At 46.7% G+C, this 23769-nt stretch overlaps 1 protein-coding gene across 3 annotated transcripts in view; it reads left to right on the top strand.

The window, feature by feature from the left end:
* The first annotated feature begins 5689 nt into the window (after positions 1 to 5689).
* TSPAN11 (tetraspanin 11) overlaps positions 5690 to 23769 on the top strand; it is a 75165-nt gene continuing 57085 nt past the window's right edge. For all 3 annotated transcript variants that reach the window (XR_008663180.1, XR_008663181.1, XM_055315617.1), the window contains exon 1: positions 5690 to 5800. The gene's annotated coding sequence lies outside the window, so the exon portion shown is untranslated. The remainder of the gene's footprint in view (positions 5801 to 23769) is intronic.

The raw sequence follows: 23769 nt of genomic DNA, 5'->3' as shown, positions 1-23769 counted from the left end.
AACACACACACAATTAGGGTATTTATCAAAACAATATGATGATTATCTCTGATGGCTACTATTTCTTCAGATAATCTTACTTTCTTATTTAATATTTTATGTTGATTGAATTTTCCTACAATCAGCATATACAGATGCTATACTTTTGAAAATTTATTCCCCCAAAATAAATTTTAACATAGATGCTCTGAGAATATTCACTATGTTTATCCAAAGCCTTCTCTTCCCCCACAGCAGGTGACCTTGGACACTTGGAAAAGCCTATGCCCCAGTTATAGAAGCAGACTCTAAAAACTTGGGGAAGATGAAAAGAGGGCTAGCTGCATGTGCTACACATACTAAAAAATTCAAGCTGTAAATATTTAAGTGTCATTTTGCATGTTATTTATATATTTGCTCAGCTGTCTGTACTTATGTTTTCTGTACCCTAGATGTGCTTTTCTATGCTTTGCCTTAAATAATGTTCTCCTGGGAGAGCTGTAAAGTCCTTCATGTAGAATGCCAAGAGAGCATTTCAAGCAATTGGACATCTGACCAATTATTTTGACACTGCTAATAAAGATCAATAATTATTTCAAGCACTAATTAGTGCAACTAATGTTCTTGATGTCATTAGAAGTATACCTCACAACAGTTTAAAAACTCCTACATCTAGTATAACATCTTTCTCATGGGAATTATACCTGAAATGGTACAGTTTGATACCACAATCATTTCTTTTCCACCTCCTATTAAACACCAGATATCATTCCAGAAAGAAGTAGACAAAGTCATCAAGTTCATAATCAAATGCAGGCTGAATTCAAGCTAATTGAAACTGATCAATATTTAACATCTGATCATTTGCCAGTCCTTCTGGAAGAGGAAAGGTGCTGCCCAGATGCAATGTAGCTGTATTTTTCACACAGATAATGAAACCAAGGCCAGTTTCCACTCTCTTAGAGGGCAGTAAGACTCTTGGGAAGAGTTTCTCCCACTTTAAAGATTAAAAGGGAAAACAGGCTGAGTCAGACACACTGTATGATGCGTATGCAGAGGGGCATGACTTATACCTGAGTTTTTCTACCTCCAGGAACATAGTTGTTTTCTTGGGAATGGCTCGGGATCTGTACAAAGATTTTTTTTCAGGGCCACAGCAGCATGGCACCTTCATCAAGCAGGAATGCCAGGGAGGCAGGAGGAGAGATCATGAAGGGCTCCTTCATTTCCTTGCAACCTTCCTAGGTAGTGACTGGAAATTGTTCTGAAAGACAGGCTTGTGCTCAGGGGATGGAGAAATTCAAGTTTTATGCTGCCTGTCCTGTGATGGTACAATCTGAATGCTAAGCTAAGCTAATGTGTCCATACATCCTGAGGACACCAATAATATCAGGTCAGACTCTTCAGTGCAATGTGTGTGTGAGTATGTGTGAATTCATACATGTAACCATTCATACACAAACAAAGGTATTTTCCGTGACTCTATTTCTAGGAATAGCTACAGAAATTCAATTTCTAGGAATGGATATAGATGTGCCAGCATGCACATCCCACAGCTTCTATCCTGTAACTCCAAGCAATAGATACAGCCCATTTTAGAGCAAAGGGAGTCTAAGTGTTATTCATATGATTTTTACATCTCGTAGAGAGTTTCTACAACCTCTCTACTCCAGTTTTCCATGTTGGGTCACTCCATCAGATATGACAGGCAAATGTGCCACAGTACAGACAGAGCCTGCTGGCTCCCACCAGGTGCAGAGGACATGCTGCAGGCCTGGAGGAGGAGCACAGGTCTCCAAATTTGGTACTACTTCCTCCGTAGCTTCGTGTTTAGGATTACACAATCCCTCTCTTTTTTCCCCAAAAATAAGAGATGTTCTGCCCTATTTTGCAGCTGCAAAAAATGAGGCCCAGACCTTGCAGCCATGCCCAAGCATTTGTGACTCAACCAGTGCTTGGAGCTCAGGGGAAACCACTCACTGGGGAAGACCATAACAAGAGCTGACTCCTGCATTCTCAGTTCAATCTCTGGGCAAAGAAATGATAACATTTGTCATGTGAACACAGAGCAACTGAACAGAAGTCTTCTGACTCATGTCCCATTCTCTTCACTCCTCATCTGACCTGTCACACCCCTTCTTCCCTCCTCACAGATTCTTCACCTGCTCTCTCAAGTGTGTTCTGTGAAATAAAATGGAACAGTGGGATCTTGTTAGTGGAGTGGTGGGAGGGGCAGGGTCTGTCCTTTTGTCAAAGGTGAGGATAAAACAAAACAAAACCCACAAGTCCAGGAGTTCATATTATAGACCTGTGTGGTCTGGAGTGGTAGCCACTGGCCACATGCAACTATTCAGTACTAGGGATGTGCTATGTGCAGCAGAAGGACTATATTTTTTAATTTCAATGAATTTTAATATAAACTTAAATTTAAAAACTGACCATTTGATTTGGTTACTGGAAAGCATAAGTATGTTTGAAGCAACTGAGATTTGTAACTCTACTTCTTCAACAATAAACATTATGAAATCTAAATACAGATCAAGTATTTCCTTTTTTTTAGAGTTATTGCTTTTCAGAGTTCTTTTTTTAAGAATTTTTTTTAAATTTATTTATTCATAGAGACACAGAGAGAGAGAGGCAGAGACACAGGCAGAGGGAGAAGCAGGCCCCATGCAGAGAGCCTGACATGGGACTTGATTCCAGGTCTCCAGGATCACGCCCTGGGCTGCAGGCGGCGCTAAACCGCTGCGCCACCAGGGCTACCCCAGATCAAGTATTTCCAATGAAAATGTAGTATCTAGGGCAGCCCGGGTGGCTCAGCGGTTTAGCACTGCCTTCTGTCCAGGGCGTGATCCTTGAGACCTGGGATGGAGTCCCACATTGGGCTCGGTGCATGGAACCTGCTTCTCCCTCTGCCTGTGTCTCTCTCTCTCTGTGTCTCTCATGAGTAAATAAATAAAAAAATCTTTTAAAAAATAATAAAATATATTTTAAAAAAAGAAAATGTAGTATCTAAACTCAGATGTGCTCTGAGTATGAAATACACATCAGAGTTGGAAGACTTAGCAGGAAGGAAAAGGACAATATCTCATTAATAATTTTGATACTGGTGCATGTTGAAATGAACATACATACTTTAGATATACTGTGTGCAATAAAATTATATCATTAAAATTAATTTCACCTGATTCTTCTTTTTACATTTTTAAATGTGGCTACTGGGAAATTTTAAATGACATATCCTATTTCTATTGGTTCTCTGCTCTAGATGTTTAATGTTCCTGGGAACAGTGCTGGAGAGGGGATATCCTGCAGAGGCTCATTTATCACTTGCCCACTCATATTGCTACAAGGTCCCTCCAGAATACTTTCCAACTCTCTCTTTCTGAATTACTGGTTTAATGTTACTAACATCGTGAACATGCACTTTCCCTCATCCTTACCCTACCGACAGCGTTCTCTCTCCTCAGGCCTGTTCCTCCTTTGCCCCTCTGCCCCGCTTTGGAAAAACCATTTCTACCATGAAGAACTCTCCTCTCCCTCTCCATTTCTGTCTTTTCCTTTAACACCATCTTCTCTGACTTTTCCCGATGACCTCTATCTCTTGAAACGACTCCATTAGAGTTCAAGGTCTTCACGAGAGGTCTATTTCATTAGAGTCTTGGAAGAAGGTCCAAGGGAGAGGCCATCATGATCTGTGCCAACTCAGGCCTCTCTCCTGCCACTTTGTTCTGTCTCCCTACTGCTGGGGCCAGATGTTCATGCCCTCTGTCTTCATCCTCTCCACTTCACTCTCCCTTTCTCACTGACCCCACATCTCAGGTTGGATTTCTGGAAAACGGACTCTCCATGGAGATGGAGATCTGTGGGTAGGAGGTCTGCTATAAGTAGTCTTAGGAGCAATACCTATAAGCAAGTGAGAAAGTGGGACTGGACAGAGAGTGAACTTGAACTGATGTGCAGTTTTCACGGAGGCCTCAGTTGATCCCTTGGGAAGCCCTGGAGCTGGGATAACCCTTCAGGGTCTCCTGGTCTGAAAGCAAGGGGATGTGCCTTTGTATTCCTGTATCAGCTAATTGGAATAGATGTCCCCAAGGAGGGGCAATGTGGCTTGTACTCCCCACTGTTGAAATAATTCTCACGGAATTCTCCCAAAGATCTCCTAATTTCCAAGTCTAATCCAGTTTTCTTGGGCACCCTCTTCTTGGGTGTCCCTGTAGCATGGGCTTCTCCTGGATTTGGGTGTCCTACACAGTGCTGACCCTCTGAGATGGTGTCAGTTTCTTTCACTAGCTCCTTTTCTTTCTTTTATTTTTCTTCCTTTCTTTTACTTACTTTTCTTGCTTTCTCTTAAAGATTTTATTTATTTATTTATTTATTTATTTATTTATTTATTTATTTATTTATGAAAGAGAGAAGTACTAGCAGGCAGAGCAGCAGAGGGAGAAGTAGAAGCAGGCTCCCTGCTGAGTAGGGAGCCCAATAATATGTGGCTTGATCTTGGGAATCTAGGACCATGGCCTCAGCCAATGGCAGACACCTAACTAACTAAGCCACCCAGGTGCCCCTCACTAGCTTGTTTTCAAGCTTGAATCTGTCCTTAGCCGGGCCCACTCTACATTGTTCAAACTCTCTCCTTCTTGTCTTCTTTCAGTTTCACATCACTCCGGGTCTTCCTCCAGACTTCCATACCCACAGCCAACGTAGTCCTTCTTCAGGTCCCCTGGCTACACTTCCATCCACAACACACAAGGCAGGCTCTGTGGAACCCCCTTCCACTGCATCTTTCACATTCACTCCCACTTCAGGTCTGCCCCGCACAGGGAGCATTGCAATCACCCCCTGCAACCTCCACCTTGCCTGCTCTGCTGAATTTTTGCTCTGGTGCCATGCCTCTGTCAGCAATCCCTGTCTCCAATGGCTCCCCTGACCTAGCCCCCCTGGTAAATGGGTAACCTTGCTTGCTGCAGTCCAGTTTCAACAGAACAGTGGTTGGATAAGCACCGGCCTTTGTTGCTTTGAGAAATAATATGCTGCACAGTCAGAGCAGAGCCAGTCATAGGCAGCTTTGCACCTGTTCTCAGCCAGGGCACAGCCTGGGCTCTGTGTTTACTCTTCTGCTTTTCTCCAGTCTAGGAAGAGGTTTTGATGCTCCCTGGGCCCAGGAAACATAAAGCCGAGCCCATGGTCCACAGGGCGCTCGGAAGGGACAGGGCAGTGAGGGGAGTCTTCTTATGCACAGGGGATAGGCAGAGGGCGAGGGGCGGCTCGCTGGGATCCGAGTGGCTTGTCCCTAGAGTCTCTGGAAGCCCCCACGGGCCATTTTCTCCCGGACCTAAGCCGCCGACCCACCCAGGGTCAAGCCAGACCTGACGGAGGCCCCGGGGGCGGGGAGGGGGAGGATTTGCGGCCGGGCCGACTGGAGCTGTGCGAGCCGCCGCTCCCCGGCCCGCGGGGATCCCGGGCAAGCACAGCGGCCCCTCACTCCCACGTCCTGGCTCTGGGAGCTCCGGGTGGGAGCGGGGCGAGCTCCCGAACAAAGACGCGGCCCGGCTGGGGCTTCCCGGCGACGCCGCCGGCTGCGAGGCCCCGAGCCCCGGACTCGGAGGGGTGCGAGGCCCCGAGCCCGGGACTCGGAGGGGGCGCGCCGGGAGGGTGGGCGCTCGGGGCGCGGCGCGGCGCGGCGCGGGGCGGGGCGGGCCGGCAGGAAGTGCCCGGGGGCCCCCGGCAGCCCGACCTCCGGGGTGGGACGGCCGGAGCGCGGCGGGGTGCCCAGCGAGCGCCCCGAGGCTCCGGCTCCCGTCGCTGCGTGCGGAGCCCGGTAAGTGCGGGCGGGGCGGGGGGCGCGCGGGGCTCGGAGGGCCGGGCCGGGCGGGGCCGGGCGGGGGGGCCGGGCGGGGGCCCAGCTCCCTCCGCGCGCCGCGGCCGCGGGTTCAGAGCCGGTCAGTGGCGGGGCCTCTGGCTGCGGACGGGGGCGGGCGGCCGGGCCCGGGTCCCGCAGGGCGGCCGCGGCGTTGGTCTCCCCGCTTCTGCTCTCGGGTCCGCCCTTCTGCGCGCGGGGCCTTCGCTCGGAGAGAGCCCCGGGCCTCCGAGGGCCGCGCAGCCCAGCGTGCCCAGGGCCTGTCTCTTCAAAATGTCATTCTCTTTGTCCACCTGAATTCTAGGAGCTGGCTCTTAGGCCCAAGGCCCGGGTGGCCAGTCCAGAGTAATTCTAGCTAGAATTGTGATGGACTTTGGCTCAGCACCCCCTGCCAAAGAGAGTTTGCTAAATGCTGGCGGCTGGTGTGGCTAATGCGCCCGCAGGCCTGCCTGCCCGGCAGGTCCCGTGAATCCCATGGGGGCCCATCTGTGTATTGTGAGGACACGGCTGGGCAGGCCCTGTCACCTGTGTTTGCCTGTCCACTCCTGCAGGTGCAGTTGGCTGCTTTGGTATGGGAAGAAGGAAGATGTGGATGGTTGTAGGGTGTATTGTCTTCCCAGTGGTATGTGCAGTGTTGACAAGCGTGAACTGGCTGAAAAATATGGAAGGGAGGAGGGGTCAATTGGGTTGGGCAGTAGAGCATCTCACCTTGGGTCTGAATTGCTACAGATCTCTCCAGGGTGTGGGCAAACATTAGGAGGCAGGGGTGGCACAGAGAAGAGACAGCATCTGGAAACACTGGTAAATACACTCCAAGGCATAAGATGTAGGTGGAAGGGTGGGATGAGAATGAGTGTGGTATTAGGCCAGGATGGATACTCCGTATTTAATTTGTGAGCAGCTGGATGATAGCTACCTTTGGAGTCTGGAGCCCCGGGTTTGAATCAGAATCAGTGGTTGTTACCTATATTACTAGTGATGTTCCCTGCAGAGGTTTCTCAGGGGCTCAGTTGCTTTGTGTGCAAAATGGGACTTACAGAACTGCTGTCCTGCCTCCCTCAGGAGGTACCTGGAGGCTCAAAATGACTAATGCCTGAGAAAGTGCTGGGACAGCCTTAGGCTCCAAGGGTGAAAGGCAAATGCTGGGCTCATGGGGCTGAGTCCAAGTCAGAGGCTTGGGGAACACTTTGAGGGCCTGGAGCTCTTTGGTTGGGGGTTGCCGATACTCAGCATCAGAGCAGCATGTGCCTAGAGCCCAGCTTTGGACTCCTGGTGTGTGAGATACTCCCAGACCTGTGTGGTGCAGGTTTTGTGTGAAAGCCTTCTACAGCCCAGGAGGAAAACTGGCTTGACTGGCCTTTCTGTTGTGTAACCCTAGAGCAGCTGGACTTTTCCGAGAGCCTTCCTCCGGGTGAGCCACCATTTTGCTTTTATCTTCAAGCCACCAGCAGGAGCAGTAATGAGCACTCGCCACAGTTGGAAAGAAGCCAGGGAGATAGGGGAGGAGGAAGCTTCCCCAAGCATTGTCATGGGTGTGGGATGTCAACTGCATGGTGCTGTCTTCTGGGGTACAGAGCCAGGCCCAAATCGGCTGAGGAGGGCTGAGAGGATGCCGAGAGTCATGACAGGCAGCCAAGCTATGGTTGGGGTGTGGTGGGCACTTGGATGTCCCTTGTCACAGTGCCTCATTTGCATTTGGTGGCTGTTTAATAAACACTGGGAAGGAAAAGCCTTTGGCCAGGGGGCCTGGAACCCAGGGTCAAGTCCTGACTTTGCTTCCAACTTGCTTGGTGTACCCGGGGAGAGTCACTTTACCTCTTTAGGTCTGCTTCCTCAGTGATCAAAATCAGGGCATCTGTCCAGATTTTTGTTCTGCCCTCAGCTCCTGTTTCACTTCTCCAGAGAGGTCATTCCTCCATCCCCTGTTTGAAGGAGCTTCCTCCTGGGCCACAAGCTCATTGCCTTGATCTGATCTTTCATAGTACTTGCCATCATCTGAACTTAGCTCTGCTATCTCCAGCCATACTGGAAGATTTGGAAAAGCAGGGCCCTCCCCTGGCCTTCTTACCTCCTGGCTCACCTACACCCGGAACACAGTAGGTACTCAAAGAAGATTATGTCAGAGAGCAAGCAAGTAACTTAATAAACAGGGAATGGCGGCAAGCTTTTCAAACTGTGTTCCTAAGAGCTTTTGAGGGAGGAACAAACCTGTAAGGCAGGCCATGGGTCCCTCACTCCAACAGCTGGGGTTAATCTGAGTTATAGGCTGGCTTCCAGGTAGGATTTCCTTTGAAGAAAAGGCCCTCCCACAAAGATAAAACTGGAAAAACCATTGTATCAGAAGATTCCTAGGGGCCTTTTCAACTCCAAGTTGAAATAAAAGTACTGCAGCTGGAAGTAGTACGTGCTTGGCCCTCCAGGAGGACCAAAGGTGGTGATTCAAACATTGAGATCCTGCAGATGATTTCTGCTTGGCCATGGAAGTTGTCATAGGTTTGTGTTTTTTGTAACTGGTTTAATTTCCTGAATTTTTGGATAAGGTTAATATGAAAATTATTTTGCACACAGTACAGCAACAGGCAGTCCATGGAAACTCTGAATCATGTGAACTGAGCAGGAGGGGATACTGAGTAATATCTGCAAAGTGGATAAGCCACACTCTGATACTTGAGAGCTGCCTGTTCAGGATGACTGTGTCTGTCATCATCCAGCCTGGAGTGTGTTCCCAGGTGGACCTCCCAGACATGTCTCCTGCCCTGTAGATGTCAACTCAGCATGCTTTTTCTTGAGTAGCTGGTGGTGGAAAGGTGCCCTCTCTCTGAGCCATTACTGAGCCTGGAAGAGAGCAACATAATGGCGCACCCTGGGCCATATTTACAGCAGCCTTGTCAGGCCCGGGGTGGTCTCTTCCTGTAAATCCATCTGCAGGTGGCGTTATGGCTCTCGTAACCAGGACTGTGACCAGGTCTTTGGCACAGAATACATGTTGACCGCCACCTTTGTTAAACCCCATGAGAGTTAGTATAGCACACGCCTACTATGATATAGTTATGTAACACATAATATTATATATATGTAATTATGTAGGTTGAATGAATGTATAGTATATAATATGTAGCATTAACATATACTAAGTACACGCTATTAGTATATATTATACATATTATATAATTACATATTATAGTATGTACTGTTAGTATTATATACTATATATTACTATTATATACTATATAGTAATACAAATAATAAATAAAATAGTAATAATATATAATATATAATAGTATATGTAGTATATAATAATGTATATATAGTATACATATAATATATAAGTATGTACTAATAGTATGTAACATGTAATGGTAATATCATATATTAATAGCACAACCTTAAGGAGAAAGACATTCAGTTGTTTAGTTGGGCTATTTTGGGTTCATGACTGAGAGGGAGACTATGGAGAAAAGTAAAAAGGTTCTGTTTGCCCACAGAACCCCTGTTAATTCCTTCTGACCCTTGACCTCACTTCTTGTAGCCGGCCCAGCTCTGGCTGACTTCCGTGGGCTCCTGGATTCATGACGTCTGTCTTTACAAGGGGTTACCCTGCAGAGTTGAAGGAGGGGCCAATCGATAGCACATATTCACATAGTGCCTCCTATGAGAGCCTTCAGGCCTGAGAATACCTAAAGACCTGGCCCAGACCTCCAAGCATCTAGTTGTTAGGAGATTGGAATCGTTCCCAGGAAGAGAGGAGAAAACAGCTGAGTGCATGCTCCATGGTGTGGTGCTCACCCAAGCCACAGCTGGAGCTCAGGGAATGAAAGGAAAACCGGTGTGGATGGCAGGGTGGAGAGCCCAGCTCTGGGTCAGGCACTCCAGCCTGGAATCCCTTCCTTGTGGGTGGCTGTCCGTGTGTTATGTGATCTCACTGAGCTTTGGTTCCTCCTTTGCCACCAAAGAAAGGATCTCTAACTCCCGGCTGGCCTGGGTACAAATGGCTGAGTTAAATGTGGAGAACCCCAAATTCAAAGAGGGGCACAGAGCACCCAGATGTGGGCTGACCAAGATGAACACTCTGGACAAGGCTTCTCAATGACAAGGGGGCCCGCCAGGTGGTGACTGCTGCACCATGAGTCCCAACCCTGATCTTGTTTGCCAGTCATTGGGGGGTACACCCTGTCCAGCCAACCACCCTTTTTCTCCTCTGGGTGCCCCCCCAGGCCATTCCGCTCCCCACACAGGACTGTGGGGATGCAGCAGGTGAGCAGGATGCAGCTAGATTTAAGCAGCTCCCTCCTGCCTTACTGCCCTGTGTACAAATTGGCCCTTCTTAAAGACTTAAGGGGTTTTACTGCAAAATGCCAAGAATTCAAGAATTGAGGCTGTTACACGGGTTCAGGAAATGTTAAAGGAAATTGCTCTGATGTTCCCTGATCTCTTTTGAAGTAGTAAGTTTTGAAATAAAGTAGAGTTCCCTGACCCTCTTTGACGGCAGGCAGCGGCAGAGAATACTGCAGCGGCTCTCACCTGTGCCCTGACTTCCAGATTCTTCTTCTTTTTTGAACCAATGTTTGGTAAGATTTTTGTCAGCCACGCTTTGGTACAAATGAAAATTTGTTTCTCCATCAAAAACAATTAATCAAAGACCATAAAGAGTGAATAGTGCTTTCATTACCTAGTGTCTACTTTTCTATTTTCTATCCTTTACATTTTAAAAAGATCAGTGTAGACCGTTTAACCAATAGATTCTAGGGTGTCTAAAGGCTTAGAAGAGAAGAGAACAAAGAACAGGACTGGGCTGGTGTTGTCCAGCTAATCTGAGGTTTGGAACAGATTGCAAAATTATAAAAAGTTTTCCACTATCCTGTTTGATTGTGGAGGTGTGGTAGCTAGCCTCTGAAGCTTTTTTGACAGGTAAGTGCTCATGTTTCCATAGGTGCTCTTGAAGTATTGTAAACACATTTCTCTCTCAGACCCTCTTCCACAAACAAGTACTAGGATTCTGATCCTTGGGAAGCCGTGTCCAATACTCTGGTTCCAGAATTATATTCTTCACCACAGCTTGGGGGTAGAAATGATGTTTTTGACTTTTTATCCTTGACAACTAGCACCCAGCTGGGCAAATAGTAGGAGTTCAGTGAGGGCTCATAGCGTAGATATTTCAGGAGGGAGCTTCTCAGTCATCACTAAGGCTGTGCCTCTGGGAGAAGCACTTCAACCAGGGCTGGCCATTAGTTTGTCAGACCCAGTGCAAAATGAACCTGTGGACCTGTGGTTCAAAAAGCAGGAAAAAGTGCCATGAAAAGTACTAACATGTAAATCTTTTTCCAGTCTTCTGCAGTCTCTTTCTTGACCTGTCACGGTAGATTTTATTGGCCACTCAGTGGCATTCTAAGTAAAGAAAAATTAAAACTTTAAAGCATTAGCATGCATTTTACTCATTCATCTTGATATTGTGCAATGTCAGTTTTAAATGCAAGTAGGGGCACCTGGCTGGCTCCTGCGGAAGAGCATGTGACTCTTGATCTTGGGGTGGTAAGTTCGAGCCCCAAGTAGAGGGTAGGGATTACTTAAGTAAGTAAAACAAAAAAAAAATGAAGTAAGCTAAATGCCAACATATGAGCATTTAACTCATATGTAGAATCACCAAAATCACACAATTCATACATCCTAGCTCATGTTCTGTTCTTCTCAGAGCACTGGAAATAATGCACAAAACCTTGATGTTTTTGTTTACCTTCTGGATACATGCACCTTCTGTCAAACACTGTTACACTCCACTTTCAGCCCTTTGGCTCATCATTTTGAGCACAAGTAGATGACTAATGCAGGAAGTGCGACATACAGAAAAGGACAGGGTATCACAGGGGTCCGTGGCTGCTATGTGTTTCTTACAATGCATAGTTTGCTTTCTGCAAAGCTCTGGTTCCAGCAGAAAGACTGACCTCCTTGGGCCATTAGCACCCACTTGCCTTGTCATAAACAGAATACCTTACCTTGTACTCACTCTGAGGTTCCCAGAGGACCTCTCCTGGAGGATCCCCAGGGAATTCTGAGCTCATGGGCATCGCATATCAGATGAGATCAGCAAGGAACAGTGGACACACACACTGCGCCTCTCTCCTCACATTCATGCCCACCATCACATGGGGCTTCACTTACAAACCACGAGCTCAAAGATAAAATTATTAAAAATTGCAAGATGCCAATAGCAGAGCATTAAACCAAGTGCCGGAACCCTCCTCAGCTCGAGATAGTGGGAGTCTGCAGTTTGCCTGCTCCCAACGCCAGCTGGGCTTCAACCCTTGGCCTTTCATTTTGGTCACATTTTTGGATGGTGGCCCACTTGGGCAGAACACATCCTTTAAATGATTGGGCCATTCGAGTGCCCTCAGATTCCAGTGAGGATTTTATATCTTTAGAAAATAGCAAAGACTTCCATTTCCTTATCCAGGTCTCCATCCTTCTCCTTGAAATCATTTACATTTTTAAACAGCTTGGATCATTTACTTACAGGCCTAGCATGTTTAAGGAGCTCAAAAGGAAGGAACAAAGAACAGGAGTAGAGGTGGATATGGCCCGTTTTTGTCTGAGGTTCAAAGATACCAGCTAGCTGTTCTAGGCATGACCATTTTTATACCCAAACCAAACAGATTGTTTGGGTTGAGGAAGGGTGTGGCTTAGTTACCAATCAAGGTGGTGCTTTTTGGATGACTCCACATTTTGGGGGTGCTTTTTGCCCACAGAGAGGCTTAGGGAAGCCAGACCTTCCAGAAGAAATGAATCCCTCCCTCTGTGGTGAGACAAGTGAGGCAAGGAGACAGGAAGTTAGGACTGGAAGTGCCTGGCCAGAATAAAATACTCAGAAAGCAAGTGTTGCAGAGCATTTTCTCATGTGCTTGTTGGCCACGTCTATGTCTTCCTCTGTGAGATTTCTGTTCATGTCTTTTGCCCATTTCATGATTGGATTGTTTGTTTCTTTGCTGTTGAGTTTCAGAAGTTCTTTATAGATCTTGGAAACTAGCCCTTTATCTGATACGTCATTTGCAAATATCTTCTCCCATTCTGTAGGTTGTCTTTTAGTTTTGTTGACTGTTTCTTTTCCTTTGCAGAAGCATTTTATCTTAAGTCCCAACAGTTCATTTTTGCTTTTGTTTCCCTTGCCTTCATAGATGTATCTTGCAAGAAGTTGCTGTGGCCAAGTTCAAAAAGGGTGTTGCCTGTGTTCTCCTCTAGGATTTTGATGGATTCTTGTCTCACATTTAGATCTTTCATCCATTTTGAATTTATCTTTGTGTCTGGTGTAAGAGAGTGGTCTAGTTTCATTCTTCTGCACGTGGCTGTCCAATTTTCCCAGCACCATTTATTGAAGAGGCTGTCCTCTTTCCAGGGGATAGTCTTCCCTGCTTTGTCGAATATTAGTTGACCTTAGAGTTGAGGGCCCATTTCTGGATTCTCTATTCTATTCCATTGATCTATGTGTCTGTTTTTGTGCCAGTACCACATTGTCTTGATGACCACAGCTTTGTAGTACAACCTGAAATCTGGCATTGTGATGCCCCCAGCTCTGGTTTTCTTTTTAATATTCCCCTGGCTATTCGGGGTCTATTCTGATTCCACACAAATCTTAAGATGATTTAAGATTTAAGAGTCTCCAACTCTCTGAAGAAAGTCCATGGTATTTCGATAGGGATTGCGTTGAATGTGTAAATTGCCCTGGGTAGCATTGACATTTTCACAATATTAATTCTGCCAATCCATGAGCATGGAATATTTTTCCATCTCTTTGTGTCTTCCTCAGTTTCTTTCAGAAGTGTTCCGTAGTTTTTAGGGTATAGATCTTTTACCTCTTTGGTTAGGTTTATTCCTAGGCATCTTATGCTTTTGGGTGCAATTGTAAATGGGATTGACTATTTCTCTTTCTTCAGTCTCATTGTTAGTGTAGAGAAATGCCACTGACTTCTGGGCATTGATTTTATATCCTGCCACACTGCCAAATTGCTGTATGAGTTCTAGCAATCTTGGGGTGGAGTCTTTTGGGTTTTCTATGAACAGTATCATGTCATCTGCAAAGACGGAGAGTTTGACTTCTTCTTTGCCAAATTAAATGCCTTTTATTTCTTTTTGTTGTCTGATTGCTGAGGCTGAGACTTCTAGTACTATGTTGAATAGCAGTGGTGAGAGTGGACATCCCTGTCTTGTTCCTGATCTCAGGGGAAAGGCTCCCAGTGCTTCCCCATTGAGAATGATATTTGCTGTGGGCTTTTCGTAGATGGCTTTTAAGATGCTGAGGAATGTTCCCTCTGTCCCTACACTCTGTAGAGTTTTGATCAGGAATGGATGCTGTATTTTGTCAAATGTTTTCTCTGCATCTATCGAGAGGATCATATGGTTCTTGTTTTTTCTCTTGTTGATATGATCTATCACATTGATTGCTTTACGAGTGTTGAACCACTTGCATCAGGGAAATACAAATCAAAACCACAATGAGATACCACCTCACACCAGTGAGAATGGGGAAAATTAACAAGACAGGAAACAATAGATGTTGGAGAGGATGTGGAGAAAGGGGAACCCTCTTACACTATTGTTGGGAATGTGAACTGGTACAGCCACTCTGAAAAACTGTGGAGGTCCCTCAAAGAGTTAAAAATAGAACTACCTATGACCCAGCAATTGCACTGCTGGGGATTTGCCCCAAAGTTACAGATGCAGTGAAACTCCGGGACACCTGCACCCCGATGTTTCTAGCAGCAATGTCCACAATAACCAAACTGTGGAAGGAGCCTCGGTGTCCATCGAAAGATGAATGGATAAAGAAGATGTAGTATATGTATACAATGGAATATTACTCAGCCATCAGAAAGAACAAATACCCACCATTTGCTTCGACATGGATGGAACTGGAGGGTATTATGCTGAGTAAAGTAAGTCAGAGAAAGACAAACATTATATGGTTTCATTTATTCGGGGAATATAAAAAATAGTGAAAGGGATTATAGGGGAAAGGAGGGGAACTGAGTGAGAAATATCAGTGTGGGAGACAGAACATGAGAGACTCCTAACTCTAGGAAAGGAACAAGGGGTAGTGGAAGGGGAGGTGGGCAGGGGGGACAGGGTGACTAGGTGATGGCCACTGAGGGGAGCACTTGACGGGATGAGCACTGGGTGTTATACTAGATGTTGGCAAATTGAACTCCGATAAAAATAAATAAATAAATAAATAATAAACAAACAAACAAACACTCAGCAATTAACACTTTCTGATAGCGTGGCTACTGGCTAAGAGCTTTTCACGGGGGGTGAAAACCTCAAGTTCCCAGTGAATACTAGGAAGCAAGGACTAATACCATGAACTGAAAAAGTTCTTTCCACCTCTTTTTTTTTTTAACATGAACCTGTTAGAAGTAGTTACAGATAGCAGAGAGACCACATTTGCTTTGTTCCTTTATTCCTTTTAAGTTGGCCTACCTTCTACGTGGGTTTTAATTCATTGTCTGAGTAATGCTAATTGTAAATAGATATTTTCGTGATTAAGTCTGAAAGTCAGGGGGTGCCTCGTGCCTCAACAGTTGAGCATCTGCCTTTGGCTCAGGTCATGATCCAGGGTCCTGGGATGGAGTCCCACATCGGGCTCCCTACATGGAGCCTGCTTCTCCCTCTACCTGTGTCTGTGTGTGTGTGTGTGTGTGTGTGTGTGTATCTGCGTCTCTCATGAATACATAAATAAAATCTTTTTAAAAATTTTAAAAATAAATATGACAGTCGCATGACATGCTGTTCTTCAGGGGTCTGCAAACTGTTTACCATGACCCGCAAGCTAAGCTTAGTTAAAAGGTTGAAACAACAGAAGGACAAAGAGGACCATGCTGCTTAGACCACGCGACCTGCAGAGCCTGGGAGAGTTGTTAGCTGGTCTTCTACCAGAAGCAGTTTCCAGAGCTCCAGTCAACCCACCTGTGGTTACGGACAGCTCAAGGACCCCAGAGCACTGAAGGCGGGCACAGGAGCTAGCTTGTGCTAGAGGAAGGCCTAGCCTCCGAACCACAGTCTCTCAGGAGCCAAGCTCTGAGACCCCACTTTCATTCACCGGCCTGCAGCCTTGGAATCGAGATTTTCACAAATTCCTCCAGTGGGTCTAGTGTAGCTAAGGTTGAACATCTGCTCTGAGGCAGATGTTCTCAAAGTAGAGTACCGCAGAATCAACATCTCTCAAAATCCAGGGCCCTTCATCCATTTTGAGTTTATCTTTGTGCATGGTGTAAGAGAATGGTCCAGTTTCATTCTTCTGCATGTGGCTGTCCGATTTTCCCAACACCATTTATGATGTGGATGGAACTGGAGGGTATCATGCTGCGTGAAATAAGTCAATTGGAGAAAGACAATTATCATATTATTTCACTCATATGTGGAATATAAGAAATACTGAAAGGGACCATAAAGGAAGAGGGGAAACTGAGTCAGTGGCAAAAATTAGAGAAAAGAGAAACCATGAGAGACTCCTAACTCTGGGAAACAAGCAAAGGGTTGCAGAAGGGGAGATGGAGGGGGGATGGGGTGACTGGGTGATGGGCACTAAGGAGGGCACTTGATGGGATGAGCATTGGGTATTATACTATATGTGGGCAATTGGATTTAAGTAAAATAAATTAAAAATCCTGGGCCCCACTCTGACCTGCTAACTCAGAAGCTCTCTGGGGCTGGGTCCAGAGATCTGTTTTAACAAGGCTTCCAAGTCATTCTGCACCACCTCAAGCTTGAGAACTCTACTCTGAGGCATGTGGCCTCTCAAACCTGAGCCTGCCCAACCAGGCCAACATCATGTCCCAAGTGAGTGCACAGGAGGGAAGGAGGAGGCAGGCAGGTGGCACAGCAGGGCCTCAAGGTCTTGCTTTGCAATCTAAGGCTGGAAATAACTGGAATTGTTCTTTTGCTCACAGCTGAGGCCCAGAAGGTGAAGTGAGCTTGGGATAAGAATAATGCCACCAACAGCAATAACGAATTCCTCCCTTATGAAAATTGTCCTTGACAATAATTTTAGCTTTGGGCTCTGTTTTTCATTACTATATATGTTTGTCTTTTAAGTTACAGAAGGCACCCATTTGATAAATTTGGGGGTTTAAGCCCACTTCTGAACTATCTTAGAGATAATGGAAATAAACATGTATGTGCCTAGGAAGCAGGAAAGCTCTGTTGCTGATCAGCACCCCACTGATGCTGGGTGCCTTGTCTTATCCCAACTGCCTCCTCTAAGGATTACCCCAGGAAACTTGGCCCACTTGCCTGCCCTCCAACAATGTAGCCTGTGAGGCACTGAGGAGTGTAATAGGACTCATGTTCTAGGTGTTGTGTGCAATTGTTGTTCTAGGTGTTGTGTGCATATATGATATCTCATATGATCATCACAGACTTACAAAAATCAGTGCTATTCCCCTCATTTTATTGTCATGAATGTTGAGGCACATGTAAGTTAAAGACCTTCCCCAAATCCCACAGCTGACAAATGGCAGAGCTGTGGGGCACCTGGGTGGTCAGTGATTGAGCATCTACCTTTGGCTCAGGTCATGATCCCAGGGTCTTGGGATCGAGTCCCACATCGGGCTTCCCACAGGGAGCCTGCTTCTCCCTCTGCCTATGTCTCTGCCTCTCTCTGTGTGTCTTTCATGAATTTAAAAAAAATGGCAGAACTGAGATTCAAATCCAGGGAGGTCTGGCCTCAAAGTTGGTGAGGGTGGGGTGGTGGGGAAGCTTGCCCATGATCAAGCATGATGTGGCATTTCAATACATCTAAATTGGGTGAGCTCATAGACTTAGAAAGCAGTTATTTCCCACTCTCCTAATTCTTTCCCAGTGTCTTGTGCACCCTTGGCAGGAGGTGAGCCCACACTACCCAACAGTTGGATTGCTGATGTGCCATCTTAGAAAGAATTCAAAGACCAGAAGCACATGGGTAACTAGAGTAAAGATTCTACTGAGTTGTCAAGAATGCAGTTGCGACCCATAGAACTGACTGGGTCTTTAAATTCTTCCCTCCTCATTTTGGAAATTAGCAGCCAAAGTGGTACCTAAATACTACATGCCACATATTATCATCACCATCAATAATAATGAGCCATCCTTTTAGAGTTCTTCACACTTCCCAAGCACTGTAGACTTGTTATTTCCTGATGTCCTAGTATTAATAGGCTCAGTAACAACCAGAGGCAGTGGGAGCTCAGAGATCATGGCTGTTGGCAGTGTCAGGAGCCTGCAGTCCTCCTAAAGCCCAAGCACTGGGCTGAGGATCAGAGATATGCACTTGAGGGCAGCCCTTCTCAGACCTACTCAGGCAGAAACGAGAAATGACATCTACCCTCTGAGTCTGGCCAACATATGGGAGCGGACAGGCTCCTTCTCCATATTCTAGTCCTGGGACATGCAGCAGCTCTCTAAACTTTATAAACAATAAGTAGTGATGCTAATGGTGATGTAATCAGTACATTTCATTGTTCAGGAGCCGATGTGGGCAATATCTAGAGTGTTCTGATGCCAAGTCTGTTTCTATAACATCCTCCCTCTATAACTCATGGAACTAAGTTCTTCCTTCTTTTTGGAAAGAATTAGGGTAACAGTGCGGGGGTTGTTGGTTAGTTGCCACGAGAGTGCATTATTTCCTTGCCCAGAAGAGTCAAATATCTTTAAAAGACAAGAATCTATGTGTTTGGCTCTCCTGCAGGGAGAGGATTCTAGCACTTTCTAAGGGGGTTTCTATGTCCCTAGGAAACATGTTTTCACAGAACTGAGATGAAGAAACATGGTTTATTTATCAGGGAGCTTAGCAGCTTCCACACTCTGTCCAATAAATTACATCACTTTCTGGACTTAAGACCTAACAGATTTACATCCAAGCCCCGAAGTGAAAATTGGAATTTAAATTTGGATGCATACATGCTCTCTTCCTCACCCTCGTATATATGAGAACATGGTTCTGTCGGTCCATGTGGTACATAGGAATCAAGCTCAACCAGGGTCTGGATACCTGGGATACTGGTTTCTAGCCCCAGCTCAGCCTCTTATGGCATCCCTGGGGCCCACAGGGGCTCTGATTCTGTGCCTAACACAAGGCCTTTCTCCTGGGAGTTGATAATTCAGGCCTTGTCTATAACTCCCCAAAATAGGAATCTTAATCTTTTTGTTGGGTGTGGTCATGAACCTCTTTGGGAAACCTGCTAAAACCTAGGGAACCCCAGCACATATAACATTTTCATTCTTATAATTTCAAGGCCCTCCAACTTAGAACCCCTTGGAAGAAATGGTCTTTTAAGCTTACTGCTAAGCCATGGTATCCTGCTCCAGAGGACAGAACTATTTTGAAAACAAATGAGAAATTGTATAAATCCTACTCTCTGGGAAAGGAGACAAGTTTTTATGTCATTCAGGCATTTTTTTTTCTTGCTGCCGGGAAGGGAGTGTCTATGCCTTTCTGATTCCCAGCAAGTAGGTTGTGAATGTACTTAAGAGCCAGTTAGTGTGCCCCATAATGAAGGCCTCTCCAGAGGCACCCCTCCTTCCACCCAAGAGCATCTCTCCTCCAGCCTGGCTGATCCCTGCCAGAGTGCAGAGCCTTCTGACTACCCTCTTCTCCGTAAAGGAGGCTGCTATTGCTGGCGGGGTCGGGAGGGAGCAGGTGGCAGTCAACCAGTGCTAACTGGTCCTCAAGGTTACTCTTTCTGAGGTCCTTAAGCGCCTTCTTATCCCCATAGGACAGAGGAGGAAACTGGCTCTTGTACTTAGGACAGCCTGCCCAAGTTTACACAGCTGGTAAAAATGACAGCAGTTTTCCTTCCACATATATTACAACCCAAAGCATAGGGAACCAGGCTCGCGTTCACATTCAATCCCCAGCACCCTTCTAGCACCAGGAATGGTGGAGGGAAGAAAAGCCCCCCTCCCACCTGCACTCAGGATCATGCATAAACTGCTCTGCAAGGACCTCCTCCCTGAAGCTCACAGGTGTCCTCTGTTGGCTCCACCCAGTGTCATTTCCCAGCCAGCTCTCCAGAGACTACCAGGTCAAGCAAATAGTGGCTGCAGCTGGGGGCTTGGGGAGGCCGCTGCGCGGAGTACTTTGCCCCCAGCTAGGGAATCCCATCCTGGAGGAGAGGACAACAGAGAGGGCCTGTACATCTGAGGACCTGGGTCCCTGAGTCAAACCTGGTAGGAGTCCTTGCTGAGCTGGGGTCATCGTTGACTTGGGGCCCAGAGTTCCTTTCACATCCTCTAGACTACTTCAAGGAGCTATGTCTTACACCCCATCCGCCCTCACACACACACAACAGTGAAATCATACTCTGGTCCCTAAGAACAGATGTCCCATGAGTCTCCAGCTCCAGTCTGAGCCCTAAATCCAACCTTGGGAGGTCCATGGGGCCCAGAGCATCTCCCACGTCCATCTGGCTCACTGTGGATGTTTGGGAGTTTGTCCCTCTGCTCTCAGAGTCATGGCCACCCAGCCCTCTGGCCTTCTTGAATTTCTGGCAGGGACCTGCAGCTGGCTGTTGACTGAATCACCTGTGGGTAGATGGTGGGTGACAGGGAAGACCTGTCGCTTCCACCCCAACTCTGTGCCTTAGCTGGCAGAGCAGAACCTACCAGAGAGGGCAGCGCTGGCTGGCCTCCTGCCCCACCTTGTCTGTAGCTGACAGCCTTTTTGCCTTGCCAGAATCACATGGCCTCAGGTGCTGCCAAAGACCAGTCCAGGCTCAGGTTCCCTGGCTGTGTACAGGGTCTGGAAAACTGTGATGGTCAGCGTGAGCCCACATATGCCAGCAGCTGCCTTGAGGAGGAAGGGGAGCGAGCTCTCTCAATCTTCATGCCCCAGTGTCCCTGGGGCCCTAGCTGAGGGCAGAGAGCGGGGCCCAGCTATGCCAGAAGTCTACTGGGCAGAGGTGGTCTCATCATCAGCTAGGAGCTGGGCGCTAATCAGAGAAGCCTGATGTAGTGGCAGAACCTGGAAGGCAGCCCAGCTCATGAAGTAGCCTGGCAGGAGCCAGACCAGGGCATGCTCCTGGGAAACAGACACCAAGAGCCTGGGCAGGAGGATCTCCAGACTGGAGGCTGGGGGTGGGGGAGGGGAGAGAGGGTAGGAAGACTCCTCTAGAGCCCACAGGCTGTGGATGCAAGGGTGGACCTGTATTTCAGACAAGGATGTGTGTTTTTGAGTAAGTTTTTCCATATGTAAAATGGGGGTCCTTAAGGATCTTTAGTTGCTGTGAGAAGTACTGTAATAATTATGTCATTATTATTATCGTTATTATTCCCATCCTCTGTGCAAGCCATCAGTGAGCTAAAGCCTGGAGAGGACAGAAGTAGCAAACCACATGCCAGCATGCAGGGCTGCAGCCATTGCCCAGTATGCTCGGGCCCACTTGCTTAGGACAGACGCCATATTGAAAAAAATGAGGTGAGGCCTTGGAACACAATTTGGCAATTCCTCACGAAGTTAAACATGTGACCTGGCAATTCCACTCTTAGGCTTTACCCAGAGGAATTAAAAATAGGTGCCCAAACAAAAATGTGTACATGAATGTTCATAGCAGCTATATTCACTATAGCCAAAAGCCGGGAACAACCCAAATGTCAACCAACAGATGAATGGATAAGCAAAAAGTGGTCTATACATATAAATGAATATTATTCAGCTATAACAAAGAATAAAGTACTAATCCATGCTCGAGCATGGATGAACCTTGAAGATATTATGCTAAGTGAGAGAAGCCAGACACAGAAAATCACATGTTATATGATTCCATTGATATGAAGTATTCAGAGTAGGCAAATCCATAAGGAAGCTCAGTAGAGGTTTCCAGGAGCCCGGGATAGGGGGAGTGAGGAGTGGTTGCTCGGTGGGTACAAGTTTATATTAAGTGTATTTTCCTTTAGTTAAAAAAAAAAAAAGGAAAACAATGGGGTGGAACTAGGGCCAGGTGGGGGTCAACAGAAGTGGAAGTATCTATAAAATGAAAGTTTTCTCATGATCTCAGAGGTCACTTCTGGGTCTCATGCATCTATGATACAGGATTTAGGGATCCCTGGGTGGCGCAGCGGTTTGGCACCTGCCTTTGGCCCAGGGCGCGATCCTGGAGACCCTGGATCGAATCCCACATCGGGCTCCCGGTTCATGGAGCCTGCTTCTCCCTCTGCCTTATGTCTCTGCCTCTCTCTCTTTCTCTCTCTGTGACTATCATAAATAAAAAAAATTAAAATTATGATACAGGATGTAGATTTCTATGTTGTAGATCCCAGCAGTTCTCCCCTTGCTTATTTTGACCAGGGACAAGTGCAGGGGACAGTATGCAATCAAAGAATTAAAAAGCTCATAGAATCTCACGGAGTGCTAGAGCTGGATTTCTTTGTGGTTCCAGCTTTCAGGTGAGGAGGGGAAAGGGGGAGACAGTGATCAAGTGGGCTTGAATGTGGGGAAGGAGACTTAGCACACCCCTTCAGCCCAAGAAGCTATACTTTATCTGTTTTATACGTTTGGTTCTACATACAAATTTCTTTGAAAGAATGTACTGCTAGAACACCAACTTTCCCATAAAAAAACTGAGGCACAGAGAGAGGCGGTGACTTGCCCAAAGTACTGGCAAGTAGTGATGGAAATCCTGAATTAGACCCCCCAACACCTGGGCCTCTGCCTGCCCAGCCACAGCCAAACCCCATCTGCTAATGCCTCCATAAATATCATCCCTTGTTGTCAGCAGACGTTCCTGGCATCCTCTCAGCAATCCCCTTTTGTTTGAGAATCATGGGGAGAGAGGACCACCCTTACTTAGTGCCTGTCCCCTCCTGGATTCCAGGAGCACATACACTCCCCAGCCCCATCCCCCTCATGCCAAGCGCCAGCCTTCCTTTGGGGGTGATGACCAAGCAGCCCCCACCTGGAGAGGGCCTCGAGTGTCTCCACATGGGTGGAGATGAAAAGAGCAGCTCTTGCTGGATGGAAATCATACCTCCACTCATTCATGAAGACTGGGGAGCATTCTAATATAGATCCCCCTCCGAGTCTAAATTATAGACTGTATTCTTCACTAAAATGAAGCTGGTTTTTAGAGGGAGCTGGAAGTGTAGTAGGCAATGCAGTTTTTCTTTTTTTTAAGGTGTCTTTGAGACCTGATGTGTCAACATTAAAACCCTTTGCTCCTTGTTCAGAGAAGGGTGATTTTCCTCATTGGGTTTAGGGTTTCACTTTTCCCCTAGCCTGGTCCAGGTAGGCCACCTTAGCCAGCTTTTTAGACTAATGGTGGGCTAGGCTGGCCTGCCCTCAACTGCCCTAGACAACACGGTGTCCACTGCTGTGGCCTTACAGAGCCCCAGAAAATCAGCCAGAGATTTGAAGCAGCCAGGCCTGCTTCTCCCTTCAGATGCCTGGGCTCTATGGGGAATTTTTAAAAAATTAATTTAAAGGAATGCTTGTTCCCCAGCCCTAGGATCTGGTGTATAACCTGCTAAACCATTTGGGTTTATTTAATCTTACTTCATAAGTGGTGACTCTAATTCTATCAATCCCTGAATCAGAAAGTCCACTGGTGCCCATTGCTTTTATAATCAGGTCCAGAATGTTGAGCCTGGCATATGGCTGCTTTGTCAATTTGCTAATTCCCACTTCTTTGCCCGATTACCACTTGTCCTGGGACTCTTGCTCATAGTACTTACTCTTCAGCACCCCAAGACACACTTTTCTCTCTGCACTTTGTGCATTTTGTTGGATGACACTGATGTGACTATCTCCTCTTCATCTTGGTGAAGTAATAAGTTTTGGGGCAGCAAGGGGTGATGCTGAAAAAGGAGGAGGAGCAGAACATAATCCTGAAGACTGGTGCACTGGATGAGTGGAAGGATGGGAGTGTCACTTGCTAGGATTAGGGATATAGGATGGGTGGGTTGGTAGGGGAGAT

This window comes from Nyctereutes procyonoides, unplaced genomic scaffold (assembly GCF_905146905.1).
Source record: "Nyctereutes procyonoides isolate TBG_1078 unplaced genomic scaffold, NYPRO_anot_genome, whole genome shotgun sequence".
NCBI classification, from domain to species: domain Eukaryota; kingdom Metazoa; phylum Chordata; class Mammalia; order Carnivora; family Canidae; genus Nyctereutes; species Nyctereutes procyonoides.
This window is presented reverse-complemented; position numbering and strand designations above follow the sequence as displayed.